General features: G+C 43.2%; 1 pseudogene; it reads left to right on the top strand.

Annotated features, from left to right (window-relative positions):
- Positions 1-9,642, top strand: part of LOC118388264 (guanine nucleotide-binding protein G(s) subunit alpha-like) — a 43,936-nt pseudogene extending 34,294 nt beyond the window's left edge.
- Positions 9,643-13,187: the final 3,545 nt, after the last annotated feature.

Genomic DNA, 13,187 nt, shown 5'->3' with positions numbered 1-13,187 from the left:
AGGAAAAACTCCCTAGACAGGCCAAAACCTAGGAAGAAACCTAGAGAGGAACCAGGCTATGAGGGTTGGCCAGTCCTCTTCTGGCTGTGCCGGGTGGAGATTATAACACAACATGGCCAAGATGTTCAAATGTTCATAAATGACCAGCATGGTCAAATAATAATAATCACAGGCAGAACAGTTGAAATTGGAGCAGCATCACGGCCAGGTGGACTGGGGACAGCAAGGAGTCATCATGCCAGGTAGTCCTGAGGCATGGTCCTAGGGCTCAGGTCCTCCGAGAAGGAAATAGATAATTAGAGAGAGAATACTTCAATTCACACAGGACACCGGATAAGACAGGAGAAGTACTCCAGATATAACAAACTGACCCTAGCCCCCCGACACATAAACTACTCCAGCATAAATACTGGAGGCTGAGACAGGAAGGGTCAGGAGACACTGTGGCCCCATCTGATGATATCCTCGGACAGGGCCAAACAGGAAGGATATAACCCCACCCACTTTGCCAAAGCACAGCCCCCACACCACTAGAGGGATATCTTCAACCACCAACTTACCATCCTGAGACGAGGCCGAGTATAGCCCACAAAGATCTCCGCCACGGCACAACCCAAGGGGGGGCGCCAACCCAGACAGGAAGATCACATCAGTGACTCACTCCTTAAAGGCCCACCTCCTGGCATTGGAGAGAAATGTGTGCAGTTTTCAAGCTAATTTCCTGCTATTCAAAAAAGTATAGTCCTTGGGCAGAGATTTTTGTTGTTGCAGCTTTAAAGCTCATGTCCTGTAATTCTACACATTTTGCAGGTTTAAAGCTTAAATTACAGTGCATTTATGTAATTATATAATCAAAAATGTTTTAGGGCAATACAATAAGTATTAAGTTCTAAAATGTATAATTGGTAGAGTACTGTGGATACCAATATCCCTGTGAGCCTCCCAGACCCATTTTGCCCAGGGTTAAGAACATACATTTTAGATAACACAATGATATTACATTGTACTATATTACACCCTCTAAACTTATTCCACGGATCCCTTGGCCAACATTCATTAAATCTGTTGTTGTTAGTAATTTTTTTGTCATGAAACGTAAACTGTGACTAAATATTTTTAGATCTGGCCGTTTACCTGCTGCAGTACCTCCGTGACCCCAGTTTGAGAACCCCTGGCCTAGCCGACTAGCCACTGACATATGTATCAACAGAGCTATAGACCATTCAGTCTGGCCTGTCAGTTCTACTTTCTCTCAAAGCCACACTATCTTGACTTCTCTGCTATACATTGTTCACTTGGTAAACTCTTCTCTCCCATTCTCTCTCTTTCTCTCTCCCCATCCAGTTTGTAGTAGTGTCTCTGCAGGAAATGGCTGGGACTGAGTCATCACATGAGGGAGAGAAGGAAGGAGAGAGGGAGGCAAAGAGAGAGAGGGCGGGTGAGAGGTTTCACTGGAAACAGGGTTGGTGGAGAGCGTAAGATGGCTTTTCAAACTGAAAGGCCTGAGTTTGTGTGTGGGTATTTTCGTGTAGTTGCACACACTGCAAGCATATAAAATCCTCCCTATTTATCTAGATGACTGCATTTCCAGTGTGAGAATAGGTAAACAGTTGTTGGTTCCAGGTGCATGGCCATAGCATTGTAGCGCGTCTCGCAACTTTCCTGGGGTGTATTCATTAGTCGGATACCATTGCAAAACATTTTCTGTTACGAAATGTTTTGTAACGAAAACGAGACTAATGGATACACTCCAGGAAAATTGTGAGACGCACTACAGTGTTACGACCATGCAGCTGGACAAATTCAGGTAGGTCCCTCCCGGTTTCGTCCCAGTTGCTCTGTTTGCTTCAGTTTGGTTCGCAGAGTAAACCTTAAACATATCCGTTGCAAAACAGATTCCGACTAATGAATACACCCCTGGTCTGCGTACGTAGTTACATTGTTGCGATCCCAGACGGTTGTTATTTCTAGAATGCTCTCCTGTTTAGAGGCCGTGTTGCCAGACAGTTGTTATTTCTAGAATGCTCTGCTGTTTAGAGGCCGTGTTGCCAGACGGTTGTTATTTCTAGAATGCTCTCCTGTTTAGAGGCCGTGTTGCCAGACAGTTGTTATTTCTAGAATGCTCTGCTGTTTAGAGGCCGTGTTGCCAGACAGTTATTTCTAGAATGCTCTGCTGTTTAGAGGCCGTGTTGCCAGACAGTTGTTATTTCTAGAATGCTCTCCTGTTTAGAGCCCGTGTTGCCAGACAGTTGTTATTTCTAGAATGCTCTCCTGTTTAGAGCCCGTGTTGCCAGACAGTTGTTATTTCTAGAATGCTCTCCTGTTTAGAGCCCGTGTTGCCAGACAGTTGTTATTTCTAGAATGCTCTCCTGTTTAGAGCCCGTGTTGCCAGACAGTTGTTATTTCTAGAATGCTCTCCTGTTTAGAGCCCGTGTTGCCAGACAGTTGTTATTTCTAGAATGCTCTGCTGTTTAGAGGCCGTGTTGCCAGACAGTTGTTATTTCTAGAATGCTCTGCTGTTTAGAGGCCGTGTTGCCAGACAGTTGTTATTTCTAGAATGCTCTGCTGTTTAGAGGCCGTGTTGCCAGACAGTTGTTATTTCTAGAATGCTCTCTGTTTAGAGGCCGTGTTGCCAGACAGTTGTTATTTCTAGAATGCTCTCCTGTTTAGAGTTGTTATTTCTAGAATGCCTCCTGTGAGCCCGTGTTGCCAGACAGTTGTTATTTCTAGAATGCTCTGCTGTTTAGAGCTCTGCTGTTTAGAGGCCGTGTTGCCAGACAGTTGTTATTTCTAGAATGCTCTCCTGTTTAGAGCCCGTGTTGCCAGACAGTTGTTATTTCTAGAATGCTCTCCTGTTTAGAGCCCGTGTTGCCAGACAGTTGTTATTTCTAGAATGCTCTGCTGTTTAGAGGCCGTGTTGCCAGACAGTTGTTATTTCTAGAATGCTCTCCTGTTTAGAGCCCGTGTTGCCAGACAGTTGTTATTTCTAGAATGCTCTCCTGTTTAGAGCCCGTGTTGCCAGACAGTTGTTATTTCTAGAATGCTCTGCTGTTTAGAGGCCGTGTTGCCAGACAGTTGTTATTTCTAGAATGCTCTGCTGTTTAGAGGCCGTGTTGCCAGACAGTTGTTATTTCTAGAATGCTCTGCTGTTTAGAGCCCGTGTTGCCAGACAGTTGTTATTTCTAGAATGCTCTCCTGTTTAGAGCCCGTGTTGCCAGACAGTTGTTATTTCTAGAATGCTCTCCTGTTTAGAGCCCGTGTTGCCAGACAGTTGTTATTTCTAGAATGCTCTGCTGTTTAGAGGCCGTGTTGCCAGACAGTTGTTATTTCTAGAATGCTCTGCTGTTTAGAGCCCGTGTTGCCAGACAGTTGTTATTTCTAGAATGCTCTCCTGTTTAGAGGCCGTGTTGCCAGACAGTTGTTATTTCTAGAATGCTCTCCTGTTTAGAGGCCGTGTTGCCAGACAGTTGTTATTTCTAGAATGCTCTGCTGTTTAGAGCCTGTCACCGCTTTCCCCACTCTACTTCCAGCATTCTATGCTCAACAGCCCTTTTTTTGGGGGGGGGGGGGCTCTCACCCTCCCTTTGCTGGTCTCTCTCCATGTTTCCCTCCCCCTATTTTCTTCTTTCCCTGCCTCTCTCTCTCTCTCTCTCTCTGTCTCTGTCTCTGTCTCTGTCTCTCTGTCTCTCTCTCTTCTGTGTCTCTCTCTCTTCTGTCTCTCTCTCTTCTGTGTCTCTCTCTCTCTCTGTCTCTCTCTCTTCTGTGTCTCTCTCTCTCTCTCTCTCTCTTCTGTGTCTCTCTCTCTCTCTCTCTCTTCTGTGTCTCTGTGTCTCTCTCTTCTCTGTCTCTCTCTCTCTCTCTCTGTCTCTCTCTCTTCTGTGTCTCTCTCTCTGTCTCTGTCTCTCTTCTCTCTCTCTGTGTCTCTCTCTCTCTCTCTGTCTCTCTCTCTCCTGTGTCTCTCTCTCTCTGTCTCTCTCTCTCTGTGTCTCTCTCTCTCTCCTGTCTCTCTCTCTCTGTGTCTCTCTCTGTGTCTCTGTCTCTCTCTCTCTGTGTCTCTCTCTTCTGTGTCTCTCTCTCTCTCTCTCTCTTCTGTGTCTCTCTCTCTCTCTGTCTCTCTCTCTCTGTGTCTCTCTCTCTTCTGTGTCTCTCTCTCTCTCTGTCTCTGTCTCTCTCTGTGTCTCTCTCTTCTGTGTCTCTCTCTTCTGTGTCTCTCTCTCTCTCTCTGTCTCTCTCTCTCTGTCTCTCTCTCTCTCTCTGTCTCTCTCTTCTGTGTCTCTCTCTCTCTCTCTGTCTCTTCTGTGTCTGTCTCTCCCTCTCTCTGGCCTCACTCCAGTCACTAAAGATTTGGAGCTGATAGTCTATTTATAGCGCCTGTGGTTCTGTCACCATAACAACCAAGCTGGAGGCCAGGGCGCCAGGGCTATTTTTGGAGCTGCTCTGTAATGTCTTCTCTCTCTTTTCTCCCTTTCTCCCTCTCTTCTGTGCCAGAGCGTCTTGTGTGTGTGTGTGTGTGTGTGTGTGTGTGTGTGTGTGTGTGTGTGTGTGTGTGTGTGTGTGTGTGTGTGTGTGTGTGTGTGTGTGTGTGTGTGTGTGTGTGTGTGTGTGTGTGTGTGTGTGTGTGTGTGTGTGTGTCTTTAAATACGGAGGGATGTTAGGGATAGTGAAATAGTGGGTGGTTTGCAATAATATATTTAATGTAGTTATAATAATGATGATCCAATGTAATGGGTTAAATTATCATACTATTTACAATCTGTAATGAACATTTTTGTAAAGATTAGGATCAGGACATTCATATTCTAGGAATATGTATTAAGCCACGTTTCAAATGTATTACAAAACTTGTAGACTTGCATGGTAGACTTGCATGGTTAATCTCTGTATCAATGTATCCATGTATGTTCCAGGTCCACTCTCTGTTCCTGATCTAGCATCTAGACATGGTCACATGTCTCTTTCTGCGCATGTGCTCAGCTAGCAAACACTGCCATGACACTGCTCGCGTGCAGTGGAATATTATTATCTATTGGAAAGGCTGGCTCGGAGTTGTCTTTTCTCGAACAATAATGTGTGGTGGATCAGTTACAGGCTGGGGGACGGCTGAGAAACAAGTCCAGATATGCAGTGGATGACATTATGAGATGTAGGGAAACCTTTAGAAATGCTCCTTACACGTCTTTCATCGGAAGTAAAAAAATGATTAGGACTCTTAACCAACAATAAGCAAACCCATTTTGTACTAAACCCATTTTGTACAAACCAGAATGTGTTTTAATGTTTTGTTGAAAATAGAAAATCGTGAGAGGACAATGCCTCAAAATTCTGACCTTTTTTAAATGATGTATTTTACGGGGTTTTAGTTTAATGAGCTGAACTTGACCCATTAACAATTTGACTGTACAATGTTATCGGTTGGCATCAGTAGATCCCATATATTTTCTTTGGTGGAAAATGTAAACAAATAATCATTGTTATATAATTCACATGATTCAGTGTGTGTTAGTGTTGTTTTTTAAGATTTTTGGAGCTATGCCCCAGAGCTATTAAGTTATGCCACATTGTAGCCTGCTTTGTAGCACATGTCTCTGTTATTAAACTTAGGCTATTGTTACATCAAGTTAAATATAAAGTTAAATATACTGACATTACTGGAAATCTCAAAGGCTAGGGTGGTAAGTTAAATTTCCATTTACCAGTGCTGGACAAATGGACACAGACTATATCCAAGAAATACTTTTGAGATCACCAAACTAGTTAAAGAAAATATAAAAACACGTCAGTCTGCCACCAATAAAAGCACACCAGGTTAGTGTTTCTACATCATTATTTAGTCTGACTACTGGGGAAGGGTTATTATAGGACTAACTCTATTAATAGGGAGAAATTCTTAAATTGAGATGTGTATTTGGACTGGATCCGTGGGCACATCAGAGCAGTTGTTGTATGAGAACAGCCTTGCCACTCAGCCCCAAGAGGGAGGTGGTAGCTAGCTGGCTCTGCGCACGAGTGCGTGTGTGAGCATGAAGCATGTCTGTCTATGTGAATGCCTGCCTGCCTGCCTGTCTGCCTGTCTGCCTGCCTGCCTGCCTGCCTGCCTGCCTGCCTGCCTGCCTGCCTGCCTGCCTGCCTGCCTGCCTGCCTGCCTGCCAGCCAGCCAGCCAGCCAGCCCCCTCCTCTCTCTGTGTGTGACCTGCAGGCCTCTGGTCACATTTCACACCAGTGTGTCACATTCCTAGTTATATCAGAGGGTTATATACCTCTTCCCTGAGAGGCAGCCAGGCAGCACACTGATTGTCCATGTTGGGGTTCTGGACATGAGATGGGTTACCAGACCTCACATTCCTACATCTAGTCTCCAATCAAATCAAAGTTTATTGGTCTCCATGGGGATCTTCAGTAATGCCCTGAATCACTGCACTTCACTGTGGAATTGAGCTGTTTTACCTTGATTTCAGACGGCAGTCATTGTATTTGACTGTTGGGACGACACAACACACAATACCTCTCTGATATTGAAATGTGTAGCCTATGACCATGGTGTGAGTTTGGGCTTGTCACACCATTCTGCCCAGTAGACTGGACCAATGATGGCAGTCCACACTTAGGGTACAGGTTCACATGTAGAAAAAGAGGGAGGGGCGGATCCGATCCGTCTGCTGGCTGGCCACAACAAGTCACATCAGTCTAAAGCTTTCTAAATTCAACGTAGACATATTTAATGGTTCAACTATATGCATATAACATTTACAGAGTCCCCCCCCCCTCACTATTACTACTACAGCAGCAGCTCCAGTAACTACAGTGTCTGACAGAGCAAGCGGCTGGTGACTCACACTGCAAACCTCTGATCTGGCTGTGGAGAATAAATACACCCCTCTGCTGGTCGGTTGTGGAAGTGTTATCTTTTTGCTTTACTGGTTGGAGACGAAAGACTCCCTCCCTGAGTCTCAATCTGCCTGGTATGGAATTTGCCAAGTGGCAGAATGACCGCTAGCTAGTGCCATCTCGAGAATGTTTACGGTCTGATTAGTTTGACAGGAAATGTATGGTGAAACATGTAGTTGGCTGAATTCACAGGCAGATACCATAAATCTAATGTCTCAAATGCAGCACCCAGTGAGGTTTTGGTATTTGACAATAGTTCTGGTTTGAGAATGTTTCAGAGTTGGTAGGCTGATGTTTGGTAATTCTGGGTACTGTGTGGGTTTCAGTCATCTGTCTCTCATGAATGGAGAATATTGTTATATTTCTTCGAGTATTGTCCATTTGGGTATAGTACTAATTATGTATTTCTGTCAGTTGTATGCACAATATACTCTATAAATATCACATTGTGTCCTTTAATATCTGTCAATAAATGTGTAATCCTCTTTTACAGCTTTCTAGAAAAGATTGAAATTGTGAAGCAGAGTGACTACTCTCCTACTGATCAGGACCTGTTGAGATGCAGAGTACTGACTTCGGGGATTTTTGAGACAAGATTCCAAGTAGACAAAGTGAATTTTCAGTGAGTTTGAAATGGCAGCCATTTTTCTTCAAGATGAATACCCTAGTTAACTGTTGATCCCTCTGTGTTTCTACTACGTGTTATCAGTGGATGTATTGGGCAGTAAGTAACTCTCATTGTCTTTTCTCCTCTACCAGTATGTTTGATGTTGGAGGTCAGAGGGATGAACGCCGAAAGTGGATTCAGTGTTTTAATGGTAAGGTCTCTGCACCATCTAATGCTGTTGCATTTCTACCTCCAATTAGTGTATAAGCAAATGGCATGTGATACATCCACCTTCACATCCATGTCCAGTATCATGTCTAACCCAGTGGTGGTCTGTCTGTCCCTCCAGATGTGACAGCCATTATCTTTGTGGTAGCCAGTAGCAGCTACAACATGGTGATCCGGGAAGACAATCAGACCAACCGACTGCAGGAGGCCCTCAACCTCTTCAAGAACATCTGGAACAACAGGCAAGACCTCTCTGGCCTCTACCACTTTCAGTTCTCTCCCACTTACAAAGCCACTCCTGTCCTTGACATACTGTTGTTTTGTGTGATTCCCAACCACAGCAGTTGCCGATATGGATTGTTGACCTTTTTATGCTAATTTAAAATGTCATTGATTTGAATACATCCACTTCAACTCCCTTTGTTGTTGTTTCTCTCCTCAGGTGGCTGCGGACCATTTCTGTCATCCTCTTCCTGAACAAACAGGATCTGCTAGCAGAGAAGGTGCTTGCGGGGAAATCTAAAATTGAAGAGTACTTCCCAGAGTTTGGGCGCTACACTACACCAGATGATGGTAAGGGAAACAGTAACTCTCTACTGGAACTATTCAAGACTGGCAACGTTTCAAGTTTATCTGTAAATGTAACAATTGTAATAATATAACTTTGAACACTTCGGAACACTTTGCGAACTCTTCTCTGGTCAAGAATGAATCTTGTTAACATGGATTATTTTACTGATGGAAATGAAAAATGTCTGGTATACAGTGATTAAACAGATTAAACAGATGCTGGTATATAACTGATGTCCACTGGGTTTGATGTCTCTGTCCTTCCCAACCAGCAACACCAGAGCCTGGGGAGGATCCTCGTGTCACAAGGGCAAAGTACTTCATACGTGATGAGTTTCTGGTACATTCATTAATGTCTAGTCACTTTTTTGTTTACCTTTTTGTGTAAGAAACCAAGCATATTATGAGACTGTAGTAGCACCAAATGTGTATAGAAGTCAGGCCAATATGCACACAACCATATGTGATAATGAATCCCTTCTCTTCTGTGTGACCTTTTCAGAGGATCAGCACAGCCAGCGGAGATGGAAGGCACTATTGTTACCCCCATTTCACCTGCGCAGTGGACACTGAAAACATCCGGCGTGTCTTTAATGACTGTCGAGATATCATTCAGAGGATGCACCTACGACAATATGAGCTCTTGTGATGTGAGTGGGAGGAGAGACTCCCAGTGTTCTGCCTATCCTTGATCAGTTAGTCCCCTCGTCACTCAACCAGCCCTCCCCTTCCATCCTGAAAAACAAACACCTTCTCCTGGGGACGTTGTGTTTCAAAGTAAGAAAGTGACAGTGCAGCCAACAGACTCCTAAACACTGTACTGTACCTGTAACAAGCCAACAGACTCCTAAACACAGTACTGTACCTGTAACAAGCCAACAGACTCCTAAACACAGTACTGTACCTGTAACAAGCCAACAGACTCCTAAACACAGTACTGTACCTGTAACAAGCCAACAGACTCCTAAACACAGTACTGTACCTGTAACAAGCCAACAGACTCCTAAACACAGTACTGTACCTGTAACAAGCCAACAGACTCCTAAATACAGTACTGTACCTGTAACAAGCCAACAGACTCCTAAACACAGTACTGTACCTGTAACAAACCAGGACTGCTGAACGCGCCACTGCACTTTGAAACTGTGCTCAGGACTGCAATGTGCAATCCGTGGCTTTTTTCCTCGTGCACTCTCGCTCTCAAAAACAAACGCAAGGAAACCCTCTCATTTTCAGTGTCTCACATTCATTCTTCTACTTGGAAATATTCCTCACACACACACACACACACACACACACACACACACACACACACACACACACACACACACACACACACACACACACACACACAGTCTTCAGTTACTCTGGCAGAGATGTCCTCGAGAGATGCAGTATGTACAGTACACTGAAGACTGCTCTGGGAAGGAAAAATGGAGGAATGTAACCAATAAAGAAGCGGGTTGTGAGCACGTTCTGCCTGGGGATGGATGGATGCATGTAGAACTGAGTGTGACTCGGACACAAGACTGTCACATGACTTGCTTTTCTGGAATCAATGAGGAGAATCTCGACATATAATACATGAATTCATGTATACAGTGAACGTCATGCAGTGCAAAAAAATACAAGCTATATATATATATATAGATATTTATATATATATATATATATATATATAGATATTTATATATATATTTATATATATATATATATATATATATATATATATATATATATATATATATAGATATTTATATATAAATATGATATATTCCTGTAATAACACAAGTCAACTTTTAAGTTTGTTAGTTCCCCATGTTGTGTGTTGGTGTACACTGTGTGTGTGATCTGCCTTTGTGCACCATTTAACCCTGTTTCCTACTTCCCAAATCACCCCGTCTATTCTCCTTCTCCCTCCCTTCTCCCTCCCTTCCCCCTCCCTTCTCCCTCCCTTCCCGCTGCTACCAGACTCCAGCTCACAAAACACGGAACCATTTTCACACCTGAGGATTGTAGACCGACTTTATTTAACAAGGAAAGAATAACCACAACACACGGAAATAAAAAGTTGAAGGAGCAAAGGACAGACATGACATGCACACACACACAGAGAGAGTCCTGCCCTCATCACTTACCTCTACACATCCCTGTCCCTGCCACCTACACATCCCTGCCACCTCTCCTGTCTCCCAGCCTCCGAGCATTCAGTCTGTCGGTCTTTATTTTACTGCTGGACTATTATTCTTGTACAGACTGTAAAATGTATTATTTTGTACAACTTTATTGAACAAAAAATTACTTGTAGAAGATCCCTGTGCCTTGATCACGACTGTACGTATAAAATGAGCTAAGATGTAAGGTATGTTTCACTGCGCTGTACAGCTAGGCAGGCCTTAGCCCCCCCCCGTGCTGGTGCACCCTGGGTAGGGGTGGGGTGAGGGGACGAGGCTGCCATCTGTTGCTTAGTTACCATTTTCCCACATTTGTTTATCCGTTGATTAATTTGTTTTGTTTTACTTTCCTATGATTTTATATATAATAGAATTTAAGAAGGAAAATTAGCAGACATCCCACCCTAATGATTTGAAGTAAAATATATTTAACCCTAACACAATTTAATATATATAAAATATATTTCAGGTTGTATATTTTATATGTATGTTATTATCTATAGTATTTCCATTGTGAGCTCTCCCCAGGTTTTCTTCGTTTTTTGTCACCAACATCGGCCTACATTTAATCTGGGTGTAATGGGAGGAGTTTATACTAATTTGTATTTCTTTTTTTTAAGCTTTAACTCTTTTAAAGGAGAGGATACTATCCAAATGCAAAACATCGCTTGTTTCTACATAAACCTAATTATTTTTGCTTAAAAAAATAAGAAAAAATGTATTAGTGTTTGGTTCATTTTTAGTTCTGCCTTGGCAGAGGCTGAGTACCATTTATTTTTCGAAGCTACCATTTTCTGTCATGTCCATATTCACCAGACTGAGCCTCTTCTATTTCTGCAGCCTTGCCCTACTACCAGGTGACAACCAAGATGACCCTCTCTGTACTACAGAAAATGACAGTACACATTCAGCCATATGACTATGCTCTGCCATGGCTCTGTGATTTACAAATGCATAGTAGTATTTATGTATTTATTTGTCAACTTTTGCCAGATTTGAACATGAGAGTACACTAAGCCTCACTCTTGAGGCATAGCCCTTGCCTTTTTCAAATGGTGGTACTGTGACAGTTGTGGGAAACCAGATTTCAGCCATTTCGTTAATTTAGTATAGTTATGTTGATGTCTCCTGTGTTTTCCTAGCCCAACTCGCTGCAGCAATAAGTGAGTGTAATTTTAGCACCAAAAAACACCTGGCTTTTTTTATTTTTACATTGAGTGTTTTCAATGTATGTTGCTTTTCCATGTGTCTAACACTTCTTGTACATTTTGTACAAAGACTTAAATTACAGCTGTAAAAGCAGAGTGTTACACTGTCTGAGTAAAACACACACACACACACGGGATGGGAGGCTTTGTTCGGGTACAACAACTGGATAGATCATGAGTTCAAGTTTCAACGTTTGCCACGTGCACACAGGAAACAACAGGTGTACAGTGAAATTCTTACCTTGAGAGCTCTTTCCTAACAATGCAGTGATAATCATAGAAAAAATAGAATAAAAAATGAAAGTTAGAATAAAAGCCACACAAGAACTATGATGAGAATTAAAGAACACGAGAATGCAAGTACAGTGCATTTGGAAAGTATTCAGACCCCATGACTTTGCCCACATTTTGTTACGTTACAACTTTGTTCTAAAATGGATGAAGTAAAACATTTGTCATTGATCTACGCACAATGACCCATAATGACGACGTGAAAACAGTTTTTTTTAGACATTATTGAAAATGTATTACAAATAAAAAACCGATACCTTATTGACACAAGTATTCAGACCCTTTGCTATGAGACTTGAAATTGAGCTCAGGTGCATCCTATTTCCATTGATCATCCTTGAGCTGTATATACAACTTGATTGGAGTCCACCTGTGGTAAATTCAATTGATTGGACATGATTTGGAAAGGCACACACCTGTCTATATAAGGTCCCACAGTTGACAGTGCACGTCAGAGCAAAAACCAAGCCGTGAGGTTGAAGGAATTGTCCGTATAGCTTTGAGATACGATTGTGTCGAGGCACAGATCTGGGGAAGGGTACCAAAACATTTCTGCAGCATTGAAGGTCCCCAAGAAAACAGTGGCCTCCATCATTCTTAAATGGAAGAGATTTGGAACCACCAAGACTTCCTAGAGCTGGCCACTTGGCCAAACTGAGCAAACGGTGGTGAAGGGTCTTGGTCAGGGAGGTGAGCTCTGATAGAGTCCCAGAGTTCCTCTGTGGAGATGGGAGAACCTTCCAGAAGGACAACCATCTCTGCAGGACTCCAGCAATCAGGCCTATATGGTAATGGCCAGACAGAAGCCACTCCTCAGTAAAAGGCACATGACAGCCCGCTTGGAGTTTGCTAAAAGGCTCCTAAAGGACTCTCAGACCATGAGAAACAAGATTCTCTGGTCTGATGAAACTCTTTAGCCTGAATGTCAAGCGTCACATCTGGAGGGAATCTGGCACCATCCCTAAGGTGAAGCATGGTGGTGGCAGCATTATGCTGTGGGGATGTTTTTCAGTGGCAGGGACTGGGAGACGGGATCGAGTGAAAGATGAACAGAGCAAAGTACAGAGATGCTTGATGAAAACCTGCTCTCGGGTGCTCAGGACCTCAGACTGGGGCGAAGGTTGACCTTCCAACAGGACAACGACCCTCAGTACACTGCCAAGACAATGCAGGAGTGGCTTCGGGACAAGTCTCTGAATGTCCTTGAGTGGCCCAGCCAGAACC

This window comes from Oncorhynchus keta, chromosome 10, assembly GCF_023373465.1.
Source record: "Oncorhynchus keta strain PuntledgeMale-10-30-2019 chromosome 10, Oket_V2, whole genome shotgun sequence".
NCBI lineage: Eukaryota > Metazoa > Chordata > Actinopteri > Salmoniformes > Salmonidae > Oncorhynchus > Oncorhynchus keta.
Note: the sequence above shows the minus strand (reverse complement) of the source record. Positions and strands in the feature narration are given on the sequence as shown.